Genomic DNA, 17,818 nt, shown 5'->3' on the forward strand with positions numbered 1-17,818 from the left:
GGCTGTAAGCTGTGTCTAGCGGATGTCGCTCGTGACGCTCAAATTCAGAGCGAAGCCCTTTGTCCGGGTTGGGCCCTCTATGCAGAAATTCATGCCGACCTTCCTTATTGGTTAGATAGAGGCCATCCAAGCTTGTAACCCTGCATAATGCCACGTACACAAGCTTTTGAGGATGTGTTATTGCATATTCATACACAACCGCATCAAAGGTTCCACCTTGCGATTTGTGTATTGTCTTAGCACTGGCTGGGACCAGTGGAAACCGAGAGCGCTTAACGGACATGTGCTTGACAGCTTTGCCTCTCCATTGAAATTGCATGGAGACGAGATCGATGGGTATTCATGTGGCGTGACAGTGTTTACACCCCCATTGAGAAAGTTTTGCTTTGGCAAGGAGACCTACGCTAGGCGAGCAGCTAAGCCACACCCTACACACTTCACTCTGGACATTATACTCAATCTCCTGTAATGTCCCAACCATGCCGTTGACCAGACCATCCTTGACGTCAAGGTTCCTTATAAGCATGTATGGCTTATCGAGGCAAAAAGTGAGGGAACTGGGTAGGTTGCCACTTTTGACTCGGCTGTAGTCAGAGACACTTGATGGCTAGCCTCATCCCCTCTTGTGACCTGTGGCCAAAGACAACATCAATGGCCTCGTGCATAACCTTGTTCCGGCTACGTTCAGCCACTAGACGGTTGTAATGGTCGACGTCTTGGTTGCTGTAGTGCAGCCGAACAGCGTCTCCGCATGTTGCGCTCGCCCCTTCTTGCATGACGAACTGAGACTAGAGCACTTGGTCCTCCACGCCATTTAATTCTCGGCTGTCTCCAATCTTTGTGAGAAGTGATGAGAACAGAGTGTTGCTTTGGCTGACAACCTGAGTAAGAGGGAAGTACTGAAGGTGATGCCACGGTAGTATTTCGCTGTTGTACACAGCTCCGGCTGATTTAGGCCTCTTGTAGACTTCACTGGCTCTAACTGGTGGCAACTGCTGCATGTCTCCACACATGATCACGTCAAAACCTCCAAATGGTTCGCGTATCCGATGTGGTCTAATTTCTCTCAGACGCCTGTCCACTTGTCTCAGAAGATCCGATGAGAGCATGCTAACCTCATCGATGATCACGCATCTAACTCGTATGAAGAGAACGCAAAACGTATTCAGATCAGCAGCAGAAAGACCTTTCTCATTGCGGGAGGCAGTCATGGTGATCTTGAAGGCTGAATGGACAGTTGTCCCATTTAGAGCCACTGCAGCTTTACCAGTGGTAGCACATGCTATGAAAGCATTCACACCAGACACTTCACTGTCGCCATAGCCTATCTTTCGGCTTTTACAGTACCGGTTGTAAACATCCATGACTAGACCCAGCGTAAACGTCTTGCCACAGCCAGCCGGCCCCGTAAAGAATGTTTGGCAAGGTTTGACGTCCGCATTAGTGATGCGATGCACAGTTTCTTCGATCAACATTCCTTGGCGGTGGTTGACGACCCTCATTCTGGCATAGAAGTCTTCCAAAGCCATGCAGTCTTCTCTTAACTGCTGGGCACACTGCAGCCACGACGACGCTGGTTGTTGTTTTCTGGTACTAAATCACTGTTATCATTGGTATTATTTAGGCTCGGGATCACTTCTCTCTCTGGCCGAAGCTCTTCTTCTCTGTCCTGGTCATTTTGAACTGGCTCAGCAGCACTTAGATCTTGGCAGTATTCTGACAGTTCGGCAGTGGTTACTCCACTGTTGTGTTTACTCTTCAGTTCCATAATTCTTTCTCAGTTTTCGTCAAAGAGTGTCTCGAATGCTTTTCCGTCTAGAATGTCAATCTCTTTCCTAAAGGGTAGGTGCAGCATGACATGTTCTCGTTTTTAGTTGGCCGGATCACCTAGTCCATATTCCCTACACCTTGAGATGGCCGTCTTCCTTCATTTCGCCGTCTTTCTTGCAGCGATTGTAGTCGGTGATGAATTCAGTGTATGACACGTCTTCCATGTCAGGCGACCTCTCTTCGTACTTTTCAATCGAATTACTGTGCGAAATGTTGGTGCTAGTCTAGGTGACGCCTTCTTCATCCATATGTTTAGCGTTTTTCCTACACCTCGTTCTCTCCTCGGGCCGTACGGTATTGGCGAAGACAATGTCTCGACTGGTGTTACTCATGTTGAAGTTAAGCAACATCCACGCCGCCTCTTGTGCAGACATTTCGATGGCGTTAATCATCTGCACACCCAACCTTCTCAAAGCCTGTTCGTGCAAAAGTCCCGATTGAGGGTCTTCTTTAATGATTTTCTTGATGGCAGGGCTTAGAAATGATACGCTGCGGTTAGCTTTGTTCATATACTCTACCACATAAGTAGCGTATGCGTATACATCAATAATTACCTGTAAGTCCATGTTTGATTTTAAGACTGACGCTATCCATGGGTTAAAGGGATTCATGTTGCACTGGTCCAAGCCCCGCTTCAGCATCAGAGTTGGACGTACAAGACCGGCATGGATGATCTTTTTATATTCCGCGTAGTGTTCGATATCATGGTGTTCTCACATCGACTCATAGTTGTCGTAAATGGTCACATTAAGGGCTTCATGTAAGGCGTCCCGCTTGGCTTTCAGGTTCTGGTATCGCTTGAACGCTTCCGGCTCTGTTTCAGCATCTGGAGCAACAAGCAGTGTAAGCACCTTTGCAGCGGGCATAGGCCAATATGGGAAATGGAAACGGCATTTCGTATGGTTTCCCTTATAGCATGTATGGGTATGCTGATGTTCTTGACATCTCGGTCTTTCGAGAGCCACGTCATCGACGCTTAGAAGTCGTTCAGCTAATTCTACCGTTAAGGGCATCCCTTCGTTCTTAATGTCTTCGTTGGGTGCATCATTTAACCACAGCATAAGGTGGGCATGAGCACTTCCTCTGTGTTGAATTCAATCTGTTTGAAATACTCCACGACATGGTTTGGCTTGAAAGAGCTTATACGTTTGTTTCACAAGATGGATATGATTACACGAACCATGTACTCAAAGTGTATCGCACAGGTTGCTGGATCTTCGTTCACCAGTGTTGCGGCATGTTGCCTCTCCATTTCCTCGACGTCAGTGTTCAACTCTGAAGGTGTAATTTTCAAACGTTGCAGCAAGTCCAGAAGGTTTGGCCAATGCACTTCTGCTGCTGACAACGTTAAGAACACTGTAGGTTTCCGTAACTGGCGAATCATTGCAAAGAGCTCGGCTTTGCGCATGTGCCAGTACTGCATAGTGTTGGGAACACTGTTCATGAATCCCATGTCTCTTTCAATTATATCCTTGATCTTCTCTGAATTTTCCACATCAGCCCTGGTCAGCTTCGCAATTTCACCCTTATTTCTGAACGTAACATTTATACGGTCACAAACTCGATGGCTAATTATCTTCATTGCCATGCACAGAACATGCATGGGAAGTGCACCTTGTCTTGAGTCTAGGGAAATGGGACTCTGACTGTTGTCTGACTCAGGAGGGCCAGGACGAAAAGAAAAGTTAAACCGTGAAGACAGAGAGATTCCCCATTCCACTCTCCTATCTGCCGGGGTAGTGGCAAAGGATCGGTACGGATAACAAAGATCTCTCCCATTGGAGATATCCTGACTATTCAATGAAGAGGTCTCAGAAGACCTAGGTGGGCTGCTGCGGAATGCCTTAGGGACAATGTGCCTAGGTTGCACCACCTGCGATGAGCCAGAAGGGGGAACAACAGGGCCTGGAAGAATTGACGGGCTGTTGCAGAATGTCTCATTGACAAAACGCCTGATGCCCACCGGAATGTGCAAGTTGCAAATCATTCCCTACATGAGAAGTACGCAGTGTTTCCTGGTCAGAGGCCAAAGAGATCTTTACTGCGGTGCCATGAGCACCATTCAGTCCCTGAACTGGCCTTAGGACAAAGCTCTCAGTGTAATGTTGCAGGGAAGTCCCACCGAGGCAATTGCCTGGAACTATTTGTTGCTGTATGGTTGGCTGGATGGGCTAGCCGATGACTGCATAAGCAGACTGGAATGCCTTAGGGACAATGTGCCTAGGTTGCACCACCTGCGACGAGCCAGATGGGGAACAACAGGGCCTGGAAGAATTGACGGGCTGTTGCAGAATGTCTCATTGACAAAACGCCTGATGGCCACCGGAATGTCTGCAAGTTGCAAATCATTCCCTACATGAGAAGTACTCAGTGTTTCCTGGTCAGAGGCCAAAGAGATCTTTACTGCGGCGCCATGAGCACCATTCAGTCCCTGAACTGGCCTTAGGACACAGCTCTCAGTGTAATGTTGCAGGGAAGTCACACCGAGGCGATTGCCTGGAACTATTTGTTGCTGTATGGTTGGTTGGACGGGCTAGCCGATGACTGCATAAGCAGACTGGAATGCCTTAGGGACAATGTGCCTAGGTTGCACCACCTGCGACGAGCCAGACGGGGGAACAACAGGGCCTGGAAGAATTGACGGGCTGTTGCAGAATGTCTCATTGACAAAACGCCTGATGCCCACTGGAATGTCTGCAAGTTGCAAATCATTCCCTACATGAGAAGTACTCAGTGTTTCCTGGTCAGAGGCCAAAGAGATCTTTACTGCGGTGCCATGAGCACCATTCAGTCCCTGAACTGGCCTTAGGACACAGCTCTCAGTGTAATGTTGCAGGGAAGTGCCACCGAGGCAATTGCCTGGAACTATTTGTTGCTGTATGGTTGGCTGGACGGGCCAGCCGATGACTGCAGAAGCAGACTGGAATGCCTTAGGGACAATGTGCCTAGGCTGCACCACCTGCGACGAGCCAGACAAGGGAACAACAGGGCCTGGAAGAATTGACGGGCTGTTGCAGAATGTCTTATTGACAAAACGCCTGATGCCCACCGGAATGTCTGCAAGTTGCAAATCATTCCCTACATGAGATGTACTCAGTGTTTCCTGGTCAGAGGCCAAAGAGATCTTTACTGCGGTGCCATGAGCACCATTCAGTCCCTGAACTGGCCTTAGGACACAGCTCTCAGTGTAATGTTGCAGGGAAGTCCTACCGAGGCAGTTGCCTGGAACTATTTGTTCCTGCATGTTGGCTGGACGGGCTGGCCGATGACTGCATAAGCAGACTGGAATGCCTTAGGGACAATGTGCCTAGGTTGCACCACCTGCGACGAGCCAGACGGGGGAACAGGGCCTGGAAGAATTGACGGGCTATTGCAGAATGTCTCATTGACAAAACGCCTGATGCTCACCGGAATGTCTGCAAGTTGCAAATCATTCCCTACATGAGAAGTACTCAGTGTTTCCTGGTCAGAGGCCAAAGAGATCTTTACTGCGGTGCCATGAGCACCATTCAGTCCCTGAACTGGCCTTAGGACACAGCTCTCAGTTTAATGTTGCAGGGAAGTCCCACCGAGGAAATTGCCTGGAACTATTTGTTGCTGTATGGTTGGCTGGACGGGCTAGTCGATGACTGCATAAGCAGACTGGAATGCCTTAGGGACAATGTGCCTAGGTTGCACCACCTGCGACGAGCCAGACGGTGGAACAACAGTCCCCGGAAGAATTTATGGGCTTTTGTGGAATGTCTTATTGACGATACGCCTGATGCCCACCGGAATGTGTGCAAGCTGTAAATCGTTCCCTATGTGAGGAGTTCTCTTTGGCCTCTGACCAGGAAGCAGTGAGTAGATCTCCACTGCGGTGCCATGAGCACCATTCATTCCCTGAACTGGCCTTGGGACACAGCTCTGAGTGTGATGTTGCAGAGAAGTCCCTTCGAGGCAGTTGCCTGGAACTATTTGTTCCTGCATGTTGGCTGGACGGGCTGACCGATGACTGCATAAGCAGACTGAGCACCGATCAGGGGCTCGACGAAGCCTACATCCTCCTCATCCTCATGGGACGACACATTATGTGCAGGCAGACAAGCCTGATTAATTGCTATGCTATTGCCATCGGTTCAACATTTTTAGAGCTTCATAGACCTCACGCTGCATGTCGTCCGTTGCCTCGCCACCGAAGAGCGCATCGACGATCTTTCTGACCTTGGGAGGGTCAGTGTCTTTGGCTGCTTTGGTGTTTTTCCCATGATCTTCATGGATGCGCCGCCAACAACAAAATTGTTGGTCTCCTTTGGCAATACTTCCAGGTCAAGTACAACAAACAAGATGTTGACTGGTCCGGGGATGATGGTCTGGCTGGCCCGAGGTAGGCACCGTAAGTCAAGTTCGTTTTTTTCGCTTCCACCCAGCGTAGCCACTGTCAGCTTCTATCCCATGCTCTGGGTCCAGTACAACATGCTGACGAAACTGAGGGCGTACGGCAGCACAGCCCGGGTTCCACTGTCTTCCACCTTGATAGGAACGATGGCGGTGGTACTTCCCCACGTGTCAATACTGAACTCCTTACTTTTTGCGGCAGTGAGGGCCTTCTTTCGGGTCATTGACAGTGCAAAGTGGGTTAGGTCCACTGCCATCACACATCCTTCAGGTGCTGCTGCACCATACTTTCCTACTTGGCGTTCAATGAATGTTATCACATCATCCTGGGCCACGCGCGTGGCGATGTGGGTCAACTTCCTGATGCTGGATGGGGAAACGAGTGTCTCACTGAGCCGTATACACCCTAGGTAAGTGTCCTCTTCTTTATGCGAGCGAATGGATGTCCTCACTGCCTTCACAAGAATGCAGTGCACTGACGTGTCGAGCCCTGCCACAAATGAGAAAAATCTTTTTTTGCCTGAAACTCTCCAATGGGCAGGCTTAGTACTCTGGCAGTCGTGTCGAAGCATGGGGTCACCACCAGGCCTTCAGTACCTGCTCGAAGTAAAGGGTCAATTTTCACAAATTGGAGGGGGGTCGAGTCCAAGTAGGCAACCTTCTCCGCCTGGCCTACGTTCCATACTGCCATGTGTGGTGTCAAAGGCTCGGCCCAGGTCCATGACATAATGTCACTGGGCGTCTTGGCCACTCGTTGATTCACCTCCTGATCTTGGTGGGGCAGCTCTCCTGTGTTCAAGTTCATGACCTCTGGCAGACTCTGAAGCCGTATGTCGCACAGCCGCAAAGGAACGGACCGGCTATCGTCTAACTTATTTTCTGTTCCTTGTGAAGTCGCGTTAAAAAATGGCAGAGTTTTACGTCATTTCAGTTCATTTATTTTCTCCTCAAGGGCCCGAGGGCATTACATAAGGGGGAGGCGAATTAACATGATGTAAATTTCTTGAGCGTGGAAAAAGGTGAAGAGGAAGGTATAAAAGCTGATGAAGCGCCGCTTGCTGCATGATGAACATAGCCACAAAGTCGTCCTCATCATGTCCAGTTTTCACACAACCACGCTGTGCCACCGATTTTCATGCCTTAGAGGGTGCGGTTCTGCAGTCTCACCAATTTGGTAATCGCCAGCGCGCTCTCTAATTCTCGGCACTTCGCTCACTGTGCCACTGACTCAGAACCACAAGGGTAATATCGCAAGTGCACCACGTTGCCTCGTTATTGATACATTTTTGTTAAATCTCCAGTTGAATGCTCTTACTATTTTATGTTTACAGGTTCGTAAACTTGAGGAAGAAGTGCGAATACGTCAAGACCACGTGATTGCCCTTGCTGCTATATTTGAGAGCGTGTGGCAGCGCCGCAGTTCAGTTTACGGTCACAGTCGTTAAGTCTGGTTACTGCAGTTGGGTATAACTGCGGTTAAGGCTGCTGATGTGATAAGGTCTTTTCAGATTTCTAAGTATCATTCTCTGCTCACCCGGCTTATCCAGCCCTGCAGTTTGCTACAAAATGCCTTGATTTGGTCAGCAGTGCTAACTTGGGTGATTTGTTGACCTTGCGAGCTCTGATGTTAATGTTTTCGGATGCTCAAACATGTCGGCAAGGTGGCCCAGCGTTACCAGAAAGGAGCTCTGCCTGAATGGCTCGACTAGCACATCAGCTGAAAGGAAAGTGGCCAGCTCATCTCGCAGGTGGAGTACCCGGTTTAACTCACTGCCACGTGGCAGCCGGCGTGCTCCTGTGTGTAGCAACTGGAGCTCTTGAGCTGCACCCACTTGATTGAAATGACAGAATAGAGTCAGCTTTGATTTGATAGAGTTTATAGATTTTGCTGGTTCATGACTGCCATGAGATCAGAGCTCGGTTCCTTCGAGGCATGAGCTTCTCTGTGAATCATGCAATGTGTGAACACGGTGTTGACGTTTACTGGTCTTATTAAAGGTTTAAGCTCTTGCACGTGCCCCATCATTGACTTCATGTCACCCGTTCTGACGGCATGCATTCTTGTTTAGCATGTCAAATATCCCCGCTCTTGTGGCTGTCATCTTAATTCAGTACAGCACAGAAACTCCCGCTTAATTGTGCCGTTCGCAAGAAACCTCACAAATGTCGCCTGCTGTGGATATCCAGACGCGTTGCAACTCTTCCACGGGAGTCTCAAATTTCGGGGATCTTTTGGCACATTTGATAGCTTAGTTTTTTCCTCATCTGACTCCATTTCTCTTATCTTCCGGCTAAAAGTGTCTTTGAGCACGAGATTTCCTGTATTTTCTTCAAGTGCTGCTCTTCTCGAAGCACAGTCTTCACCACATCTTGAATGCTAGGCATGGTGAGGTCATCACCGATTGTGTGCGGTTTCAGCTGTGGTTTCAGCCGCCCTCAAGCACCTTCTGATGAGATCACTACTTATGAAAGCAGACAGTGCATCTCTGCATTCTTTTTCTTTCTTGCATCTTTCTTTTTCCTTTAGAATCTCTGCAAATGCACAGTTCACCTCACAACATTGAGCATTGACAGTAATCAGGCCTAGCGGCTGAAGTATGGGGACCGGAAGGGGCCAACGTGGAGAAAATTTGGCAGAAACATCTTTGGACAAGGCTGTCTCAAAATCTCATCGAACCAAGATGTGTAATCCACTACACATGCTTTCGACACGTCTTTTACAGATTTTTTTTCATGTCCAGTGTTGAACATGACTGCCTCTGCCACGCACAGGGCAGATCCATGTTCGACTTGTGCCTGTGGCAGTTGAGAAACACGCCAGTGCTGCTGTGTGCCTGCACTAACCCCGGCATCCAGCCTTGCTGGTGTAGCTGGCATCCATGATAATTCGCAGTTGTGTGGACAGCTGTATAAAACATAAAACATAACATGCAATGAGGAAACGAGCTGCAAAAGAGCGAACCTCTCCTCCAGTCTTGCGTCGTACACAACGCTTTTCATCTGGTCAGTGCATTTTCTGAAGATGTCCTAGGGTCCCAGTACGGTGCAGACTCCGCAACACTTCATACACGTGCTTGGCCTCGTGCAGTGTCTGACCGCAAACTATACTTTTTAAAATATCCTTCAACATTTTCTTTGGCTCGAAATCTGCAGTACAGCATGGCTGAGGGGCTTGCTGAGCCGCATGCCTGGTGTTCTTTACTGGAAGCAATCAGAGGTCTCTCTCATGTATGACAGCTCGTTTCGACCCAGCGAGCATAACCCCTTCAGGCGCGAATCAAGAAATATCTAAAAAAAAATATTTTTCAGTTGCATATGAGCAAGTTTCTTTAAGTCACTGCAACACATTGCAATCAACAAAATAAATTTTATTGCACCTCGGAAAAAAATTAGGTCACGTGCACAAATTATGCACAGAGTGCCTCAGTGGCAATTTTCCAAGTTGTGGTTTTGGTAAAAGTTTTAACAGACAAAAATAGATCTTATTGGCACCTTTGTGGTTACAAGGCACATTTTGCGGTACCTTTGAGGCCTGCAGTACAGAATTTCACATTCTATTATGAAATTCATAAAAGGAGTGCTTTACGGAAAACAAAGAAAAACATTGCACTTCCGGCTGCATCGATCATTCCTGCATTGTTGCGCAAAGTGAATAGTGATGTGCCTAGGCCAGTAGTTGATGCCATCGTACCTGGTGGAGTTTATGGACATTGGGCTACAGTTGTGTGCCTTCCGAGAAGTACTTCGAGGTGCAGCGTTGCTTGGCCTGCCACTCTTTGGCCATTCGCTTTTGTTGACCTCGATTAGACTCGATGAGAAATCCATCTGAAAGGCCATGACGTCTTTTATGTTCTTCTTGGGGATTCCTTCTTTATTGGCTACCCGAGCATACTCTATCCATCCATTGCGATGAGCAAATGTCACAAAATGTGCGATAGCACGGACTGGCCACTTCGTTGTCTTGGCTTTCCGGAGATACAAGGACATTAAAAAATCTAATTTGTCCACACCCCCTATGAACCTGTTATTTTGAGCAATGACTTCAGGGCAATCAATTTCATTGTACTGCTTCTGTGACTTGCTTTTTACCCTTGACGTCGTCCCAACGCCGACAGCAGTCAATGCCATGTTCATTGTCATTGTCAGGTGGCATGATAATGGGGCAATGTCTTCTTCCAATTCGCTTGAACTCCTTATAACTTTTTAATGGGCATCTGAGGAGTTGGTTTGATCGGATAGTTCCTGTGGCTAAAAGTCCAACCTGTTTTAGTTCTTGCCCCGCCGCGGTGGCACAGTGGTTACGGCGCTCGGCTGCTGACCCGAAAGACGCGGGTTCGATCCCGACCGCGGCGGCTGAACTTCGATGAAGGCGAAATTCTAGAGGCCCGTGTGTTTTGCGATGTCAGCGCACGTTAAGAACCCCAGGTGGTCGAAATTACCGGATCCCTTCACTACACCGTCCCTCATAGCCTGAGTTGCTTCGGGACGTTAAATCCCAATAAACCATCTTTTAGTTCACGGAAGAGGGCACCGATGAAAAATAGTTGTCCATGTACACTTTCTTGTTGTTCCCATGTGGAAGATGCTGTACAAGTTCATGACAACAGAACCACCAAGACCAAGATGGGAATGGTTCTCACTGATGCCTGTGCCCTTCCCCTGGTAAAGTTCCAAGTCGTGCGCCAAGCTATCAGCACTGCAGCGAACGAAGACTTTGACACCTTCCGGGTTTGTCTTCCCTTTGACAAATTGCTTCGCTGCAACCCTTCCTGCGAATAGTATCATTTGCTTGTCAATGCTTTGAACGGGTAACGGGTGAAGCTCAAGACATCGGGTTTGTACTGTTTTGATTATTGGCCTCACCTTCCAAAACTTGTCTCCTAAGGGTCCCTTGGGCTGTTAACATCAGTGATTTGCACCATGGTCCTGAGCTTGAAAAACTGCTTGGATGACATCATGTGAGCAATTGCACGAATCCTTGTACCCTCTTGCCAGTACGTGCATATTGTGGGAAGCTTTAGGACTGCCATCCGCATCATGATTTCGAAGAATATCTTCATTTCATCCGCTGTGGTCTGCAGCTCTATTCTATCTTGCTGTAATGCTTAAATGTTTGTGAACTTGGCCAGCTCACTAAATATTCCCCGCGTAAAATACTTCAAAAAGTACTGAAGAGGCTTCAGCAAAGAAGTTGAAGGCTGCAAAGTTTAGGCTCTGAGAATAGCAAGGGGACTGTGTCACTTTCTGCTCGCCTTCACTTTTATCAAAACAGTTTGCAAATTCACGGTCACATGGAGGCGTTAAATTTATTCTCCATGGTGGCTGTTTGTTTCATCATGCACAAACATTGTTGCAAAGCACCAATATATTTGTCTCATCTTCCTTTTACAGTCATTAGCACACCTGTTTTAAGTGCAAGAATGCCGCCCTATGACTCAAAGAAAGTGAAAGTTCTAAACCTGTACCCTGCTGTTAGTATTATGCTGGCGCTAGACTGAAGGCACGTTGGCGTGAAAGGTGCACAACAGTTAAGGCAAGCATGAATCGGTGCTCAAGTCTGGGTTCAAGATGCCTACACATGGTATCCGCTTAAGCGCTGCCGTCAATTGCGGTTAAGCAAGCGGCGGCTTGCCTCGGCATTCGGCGTGGTGTTGGCGAAACACCACGGCAAGACCTTCGCCACGAGCACAGCAGGTGCCACGTTGCACAGCAAGAGCGGGACAAGGGTCTGTGATGCGAAATATATCAGAGTCCCGTACAGAAATCTACAGAAATTGGTTGCGTTGAGCAACCATGTACCTTGACGTTATCAGATATCGCTTGCGTACTGGCATGTGCTGGCAATTCCGGTTGAAGAAGCGACGGCTTGCCTCGGAATCCGTCGTGGCGAAACATCGTGGCAATACCTTCGCCACGAGCACAGCAGGTGCCATGTCGCACAGCAGGAGCGGGACAAGGGCCTGTGATGTGAAATATATCAGAATCCCGTACTGAAATCTACAGAAATTGGTCACCTTGATGTTATCGCATATCGCTTGCGTACTGGCTTGCGCTGTCAATTGCAGTGAAGGAAGCGACCTCTTGCCTTGGGAACCATCGTGGCAAAACACCACGTCAATACCTTCGCCACAAACACTGCAGGTGCCACGTCGCACAGCAGGAGCGGGACAAGGGCCTGTGATGTGAAATAAATCAGAATGCCGTACTTAAATCTACAGAAATTGGTCTCATTCAGCAACCACGTACCATGATGTTATCGCATATCGCTTGCGTACTGTCATGCGCTGTCAATTGTGGTTAGGGAAGGAACGGCTTGCCTTGGCATCCATCTTGGCAAAACACCGCGGCAATACCTTCGCCACGAACACTGCAGGTGCCACATCACACAGCAGGAGCGGGACAAGGGCCTGTGATGTGAAATAAATCAGAATGTCGTACTTAAATCTACAGAAATTGGTCTCATTCAGCAACCACGTACCATGATGTTATCGCATATCGCTTGTGTACTGTCATGCGCTGTCAATTGTGGTTAGGGAAGCAACGGCTTGCCTTGGCATCCATCTTGGCAAAACACCGCGGCAATACCTTCGCCACGAACACTGCAGGTGCCACATCACAGTGCAGGAGCGGGACAAGGGTCTGTCATGCGAAATATATCAGAATTCTGTATTGAAATCTATAGAAATTGGTCGCGTTCAGCAACCATGTACCTTGATGCTATCGCATATCGCTTGCGTACTGTCATGCGCTGTCAATTGTGGTTAGGGAAGCGATGGCTTGCCTCGGCATCCATCGTGGCAAAACACCGCGGCAATACCTTCGCCACGAACACTGCAGGTGCCACATCGCACAGCAGGAGCGGGACAAGGGCCTGTGATGTGAAATATATCAGAATCGCGTACTGAAATCTATAGAAATTGGTCGCGTTGAGCAACCATGTACCTTGATGTTATCGCATATCGCTTGTGTACTGTCATGCGCTGTCAATTGTGGTTAGGGAAGCGACGGCTTGCCTCGGCATCCATCGTGGCAAAACACCGCGGCAATACCTTCGCCACGAACACTGCAGGTGCCACATCGCACAGCAGGAGCTGGACAAGGGCCTGTGATGTGAAATATATCGGAATCCCGTACTGAAATCTATAGAAATAGGTCGCGTTGAGCAACCATGTACCTTGATGTTATCGCATATCGCTTGTGTACTGTCATGCGCTGTCAATTGCGGTTAAGCAAGCGACGGCTTGCCTCGGCATCCGTCGTGACAAAACACCGCGGCAATACCTTCGCCACGAGCACTATACCCCTATTTTCTCGGAAGAATGGCTTAGCGCTGGCCCTGTCCACGGCCCAAACAATTCCCGACACTTCTCGCCTTCTTTCTGGCAGTTTCTGAGGGGGTTCTCTTCCTGGAGACTGCGGCGCTAAATGTATTTCTCTGAGAGTTTGGCTCTGCGTTGCCAGTTGACAGAGTGATGTAACCAAGATATATAAAATTTTTTTGCCCAAATATTGCTGGACATTCAACCAGGCCAAGATAGTTAGTAGCCAGGAAGTAACCAATATTGTGGTTATGACATTGACAACACATCAGCCATGGTAAAGTGACGCAAACATTTTTTAAAATTGCAATTAAAGCTTCAAAGGCATAAAAAAATCTGGTAATGGAGTCGACTCCTTCTTCAGAACCATCCCAACCCACACAACTGTTCTCTCCATTGCCTCCATCTCCTACAAAAAAAACCTGGTGACACACTAGAAAGTGCAACCATGGAACAGATCACAAATGCACCAGTTGGTGCCCTTCAATAACGTCACTATGCGTACATTACCGCATTGTTGACTTTTTCCAATTAGCGCATGCTTGCCTCAGAATTGCTGCAGCACCTATACTCCTTTAAATCACATCGCACATGGTGTATCCTTTCTAAAGCATGCGTGCTTAGTTTGTTGTGGCGGTCTATTTTTGTTACGGCGACCAGGCTGAAAACCCTCTCCACTGCGGCGTTTGACACTGGCAGGCACAGAAGTGTGAAGACCACCGCCGACAAGTACGGAAAGAGCGTTTCGCCTGCACTGTTAGTAATTTTTGTGACAGCTCGCCAGAATTCACTTACACCCTCACTCACTGTTAGAGATGGGAGCATCACCTTCAGTGCACCATACTCGCTTTGAAGAGATCACGGTGCTGCAACGTTGGAAGCTGCTTTTTGAAAGGTACGAAATGGCATGTGAGGGATGCATTTGGTACTCAACAACTTGAAGGTCTGCAACCGCTCTAGGTTGTCAGGCAGCCTTTTTAGCAGTGATTTGACACACGCCTCATGTACACACGACAGTGGTCGAGCATCAGGTCCATCTCACCGTCTGAAAGTGAGCTGTTGTGAAAGGCGTCTAGGAAAGCAGTCCCTTAGTTACATGCACATATGTGAAGCAAATGCTTTTCCCACTCTGCTGTTGGACAGGCGTGCTCTTTGAGAATGAATGAACAACTTTATTGTCACAAGGGTTCTCAGCGCAGGTGGAGCCCTCAGTCCAGGGCCCCAGTGGCCTTTGCACTCTTGCGAGCCCTGTCTATCAGCTTGCGCTGCTCTTCAGGCTTCGAGCTGGACAGCGCAGCCTACCACTGTTGCGGTGTTGGTGTGTAGTTTATCGGCGCTGCCTGCATTTTCTGACAGGCCCATGTAACGTGGTAAAACGTTGGGTGTTCACCGCATAGCGGGCATTTGTTGTCATATGTGGAAGGATAGATTTTGCTGAGTAAACTCAGTTTGGAGTATGTATTAGTCTGCAGTTGTCTCCAGGCAACCGACTGCTCTCTGCTCTCTTTGAGAACGACTCTTGAGAGCATCAGCCTGACAAGAACATCTAAATCTTTGAAAAGCTTAAGTGGATCGGGATTTTCAGACTGAAACAGCCTGTTGACTCTGTCAAATTCCACGATGATGGGCTGAACGAAAAGCATGTAGAAGTAATTTTTTTCATCTTGGAACATCTCGTGCAGAAGTCATGCTCTGTAACACCGCTCTCTACTTTTATCTATCTAAATATGCAACTGCAGTTTCGTCCACTTGTCGATAATGCGGTTCACAGCAGCAGCATCACTTAGCCACTTTGTGTTCGCTATGCTAACCAACCTGAGTGGGTCACTTTCATTAAATAGCAGAGCAGATACTGGAATAGATAGTGCGCTCCTGTCTTGAGTACGGGTGTGTGGTGTATGGTTCAGCAAGACCATCATACCTGAAAAGACTAGATCCTGTACATAACCTAAGTTTGCGTCTTTCGACTGGGGCATACAGGATGTCACCTGTGACTAGTCTTTATGTAGAAACAATTGAACCTTCACTGAGTGACAGAAGAACCACGCCTACATGTTCATATATTCTGAAAATTCGTTTGTTACCGAAACACATCTTTTACCCGATAGTTACAAAATGTCCCTCTAGAACACTGTTTAACAACAAACCCCAAGCCATCAGACCACTCATACTCTGTTTTGAAGAGCAGTGCCAGGAAATTAACATACTAAATGCACTCCCTGATATTGCACAGAGACCTGACCCATTGCCACCTTGGTACAACTTTCCTGCTGTATGTGACTTCACACTAACACACATTCGTAAAACACATACACCTCATGAACACATTATACAGGAGTTCTTAGCACTGAACGAGAAATACAATGATCATACAGCATTTTATGCAGATGATTCCAAAACAACGCTTTATGTTGGTTGTGCTGTAGTTCAAGACAAGCGAGAAAAAATAGTAAGGTTGCCTCAGTGTGCGTCAGTTTCCACCGCCGAATGTTACGCTGTATCCTTAGCGGTAGAAAAAATACTGAAGAACAACACTGAAAACAGTATCGTTTACACAGACTCCCTCAGCGTCATTACAACAAAGCATCCCAAAAATGCAACAAGGCCTTTAATAGGAGACATAAGCCACAATGTAGTAGCTGTCAAAACACAAGGGCTTGAAATTAAATTCGCTTGGGTACCAAGTCGCGTAGGAATCTACAGTAACGAGAAAGCCGATGTGTGTGCCGCAACTGCCTGTAATGATAAAATACAGAAAGTGAAAGTGACGCATAACAGTACTCTAAAATTTGTACAAAGATAACTAAGAGAAAAATGGCAGGGAGCATGAGTTAATGAAGTAACAAGTTACACCTAGTAAAGCCAGTTATATAAGAATGAAAAACACGAGGTCATCAAGAGCGTTTTGTGGAAGTAATTTTATGTCGCCTTCGTATCGGACACACGCACTTAGCACACAACTTCATTCTTGCAAAAATAGACAAGGCTACATGCGCACAGTGCAGAGAGATTGTTACCACAAACCACATGTTAATATCCTGTGCAAAACTTGATCAACTTAGAAGAAAGCATTCCTTGACAATTTTGTGAAGAGCACATCCCATTACACCCTTGCTTACTCCTAGGAGAAAATTCACTAGTAAAAACCTCCTCTCTTGTTTCATTCCTAAAAGATGCAAACGTCATAAACCTCTTGTACGGTTACAGAATAATCTTTAACTTCTTCACACCAAACAGACATATTAAAACTTGCGTTGGCGCATGATGGCCTTATCTGCCTATGTGCCATAAAACCCAATACAACATACGCACCGTGAGCACTTTGGGTTGCACTGGTGAGGGGCCCGCACCCCCTCAACGAGTAGAGCCTGCTGTCCGCACAGGCCACACCGGTTCAGCCTCTGGCCGGGGCAGGCGTCCACGCGGTGGCCGACCACACCGCAATGTCGGCAGGCTGGAATGGTTCGCTGGTAAGGCCTGACTTGCACAAGCTCCGAGTCGTAATGCATGAAACGTGGCTTTTCTGTTCCGGCGAAAGTCAGTCTTGCTTTGATGGAGCTCCCAAATTTGCGTACTTCCACGATGGTGCCGTAGCGCCATTGGAGGCTAGTACGGAGCGAGTCTATAGGGTCAGTGTTACGGACGGTAACGACGCCGTAACAGACGTCCTTGCTGTCTTGGCAATGGTGCCTCACAACGAGGACATTAAGTGCATTAAGTTCAAAATCCCCGAGGATACGATCGACTAGCTCAAGTCTAGCAGTCTGCTCTCTGTTCTGTTCTCTTACCGGTATTATGGTAAGGTCTGATGCGGGTTGCGTGCCCAGGAGAGCCGTGAACGCCCGGCCGTAGCCAGTGTCCTGGAAAGTCTCGTACAAAGAGACGCAATTCCGAGGCTTGATGATGACTACGTAGTCGTCTGGAGCGGGCTTGGGGATAACATGAAGTTTCCACTTCGTGAGTAGTTGCCGATTGCGGCCCGCCACGCGCGGGGCGGGTGACTGCTGGTTTCCGGCGTGAGCGCTGGCCGTGTCTACGGACGCCAGCTGTAAGGCTTGGTTCTGCACTCAGCGCAGCACCACGACGTTCATTGCGGCGCTGTGAAAACTTGCCGGAACTCGGCCTCCGGTTGCCGCTTGTTAACTATTGTCCAGTGCATGCTTTTTGGGTCGTAGCCCCGGAAACTCTGCCTCCGGTTTCCGCTTGTTAACTATTGTCCAGTGCATGCTTTTTGGGTCGTGGCCCCGGCAGGAGACTTGTGTAGCAGCCATACTGTCGTCGGTGGCCAGAGG

Source organism: Amblyomma mixtum, chromosome 10 (assembly GCF_055824585.1).
Source record: "Amblyomma mixtum isolate Tamu chromosome 10, ASM5582458v1, whole genome shotgun sequence".
NCBI classification, from domain to species: Eukaryota; Metazoa; Arthropoda; class Arachnida; order Ixodida; family Ixodidae; genus Amblyomma; species Amblyomma mixtum.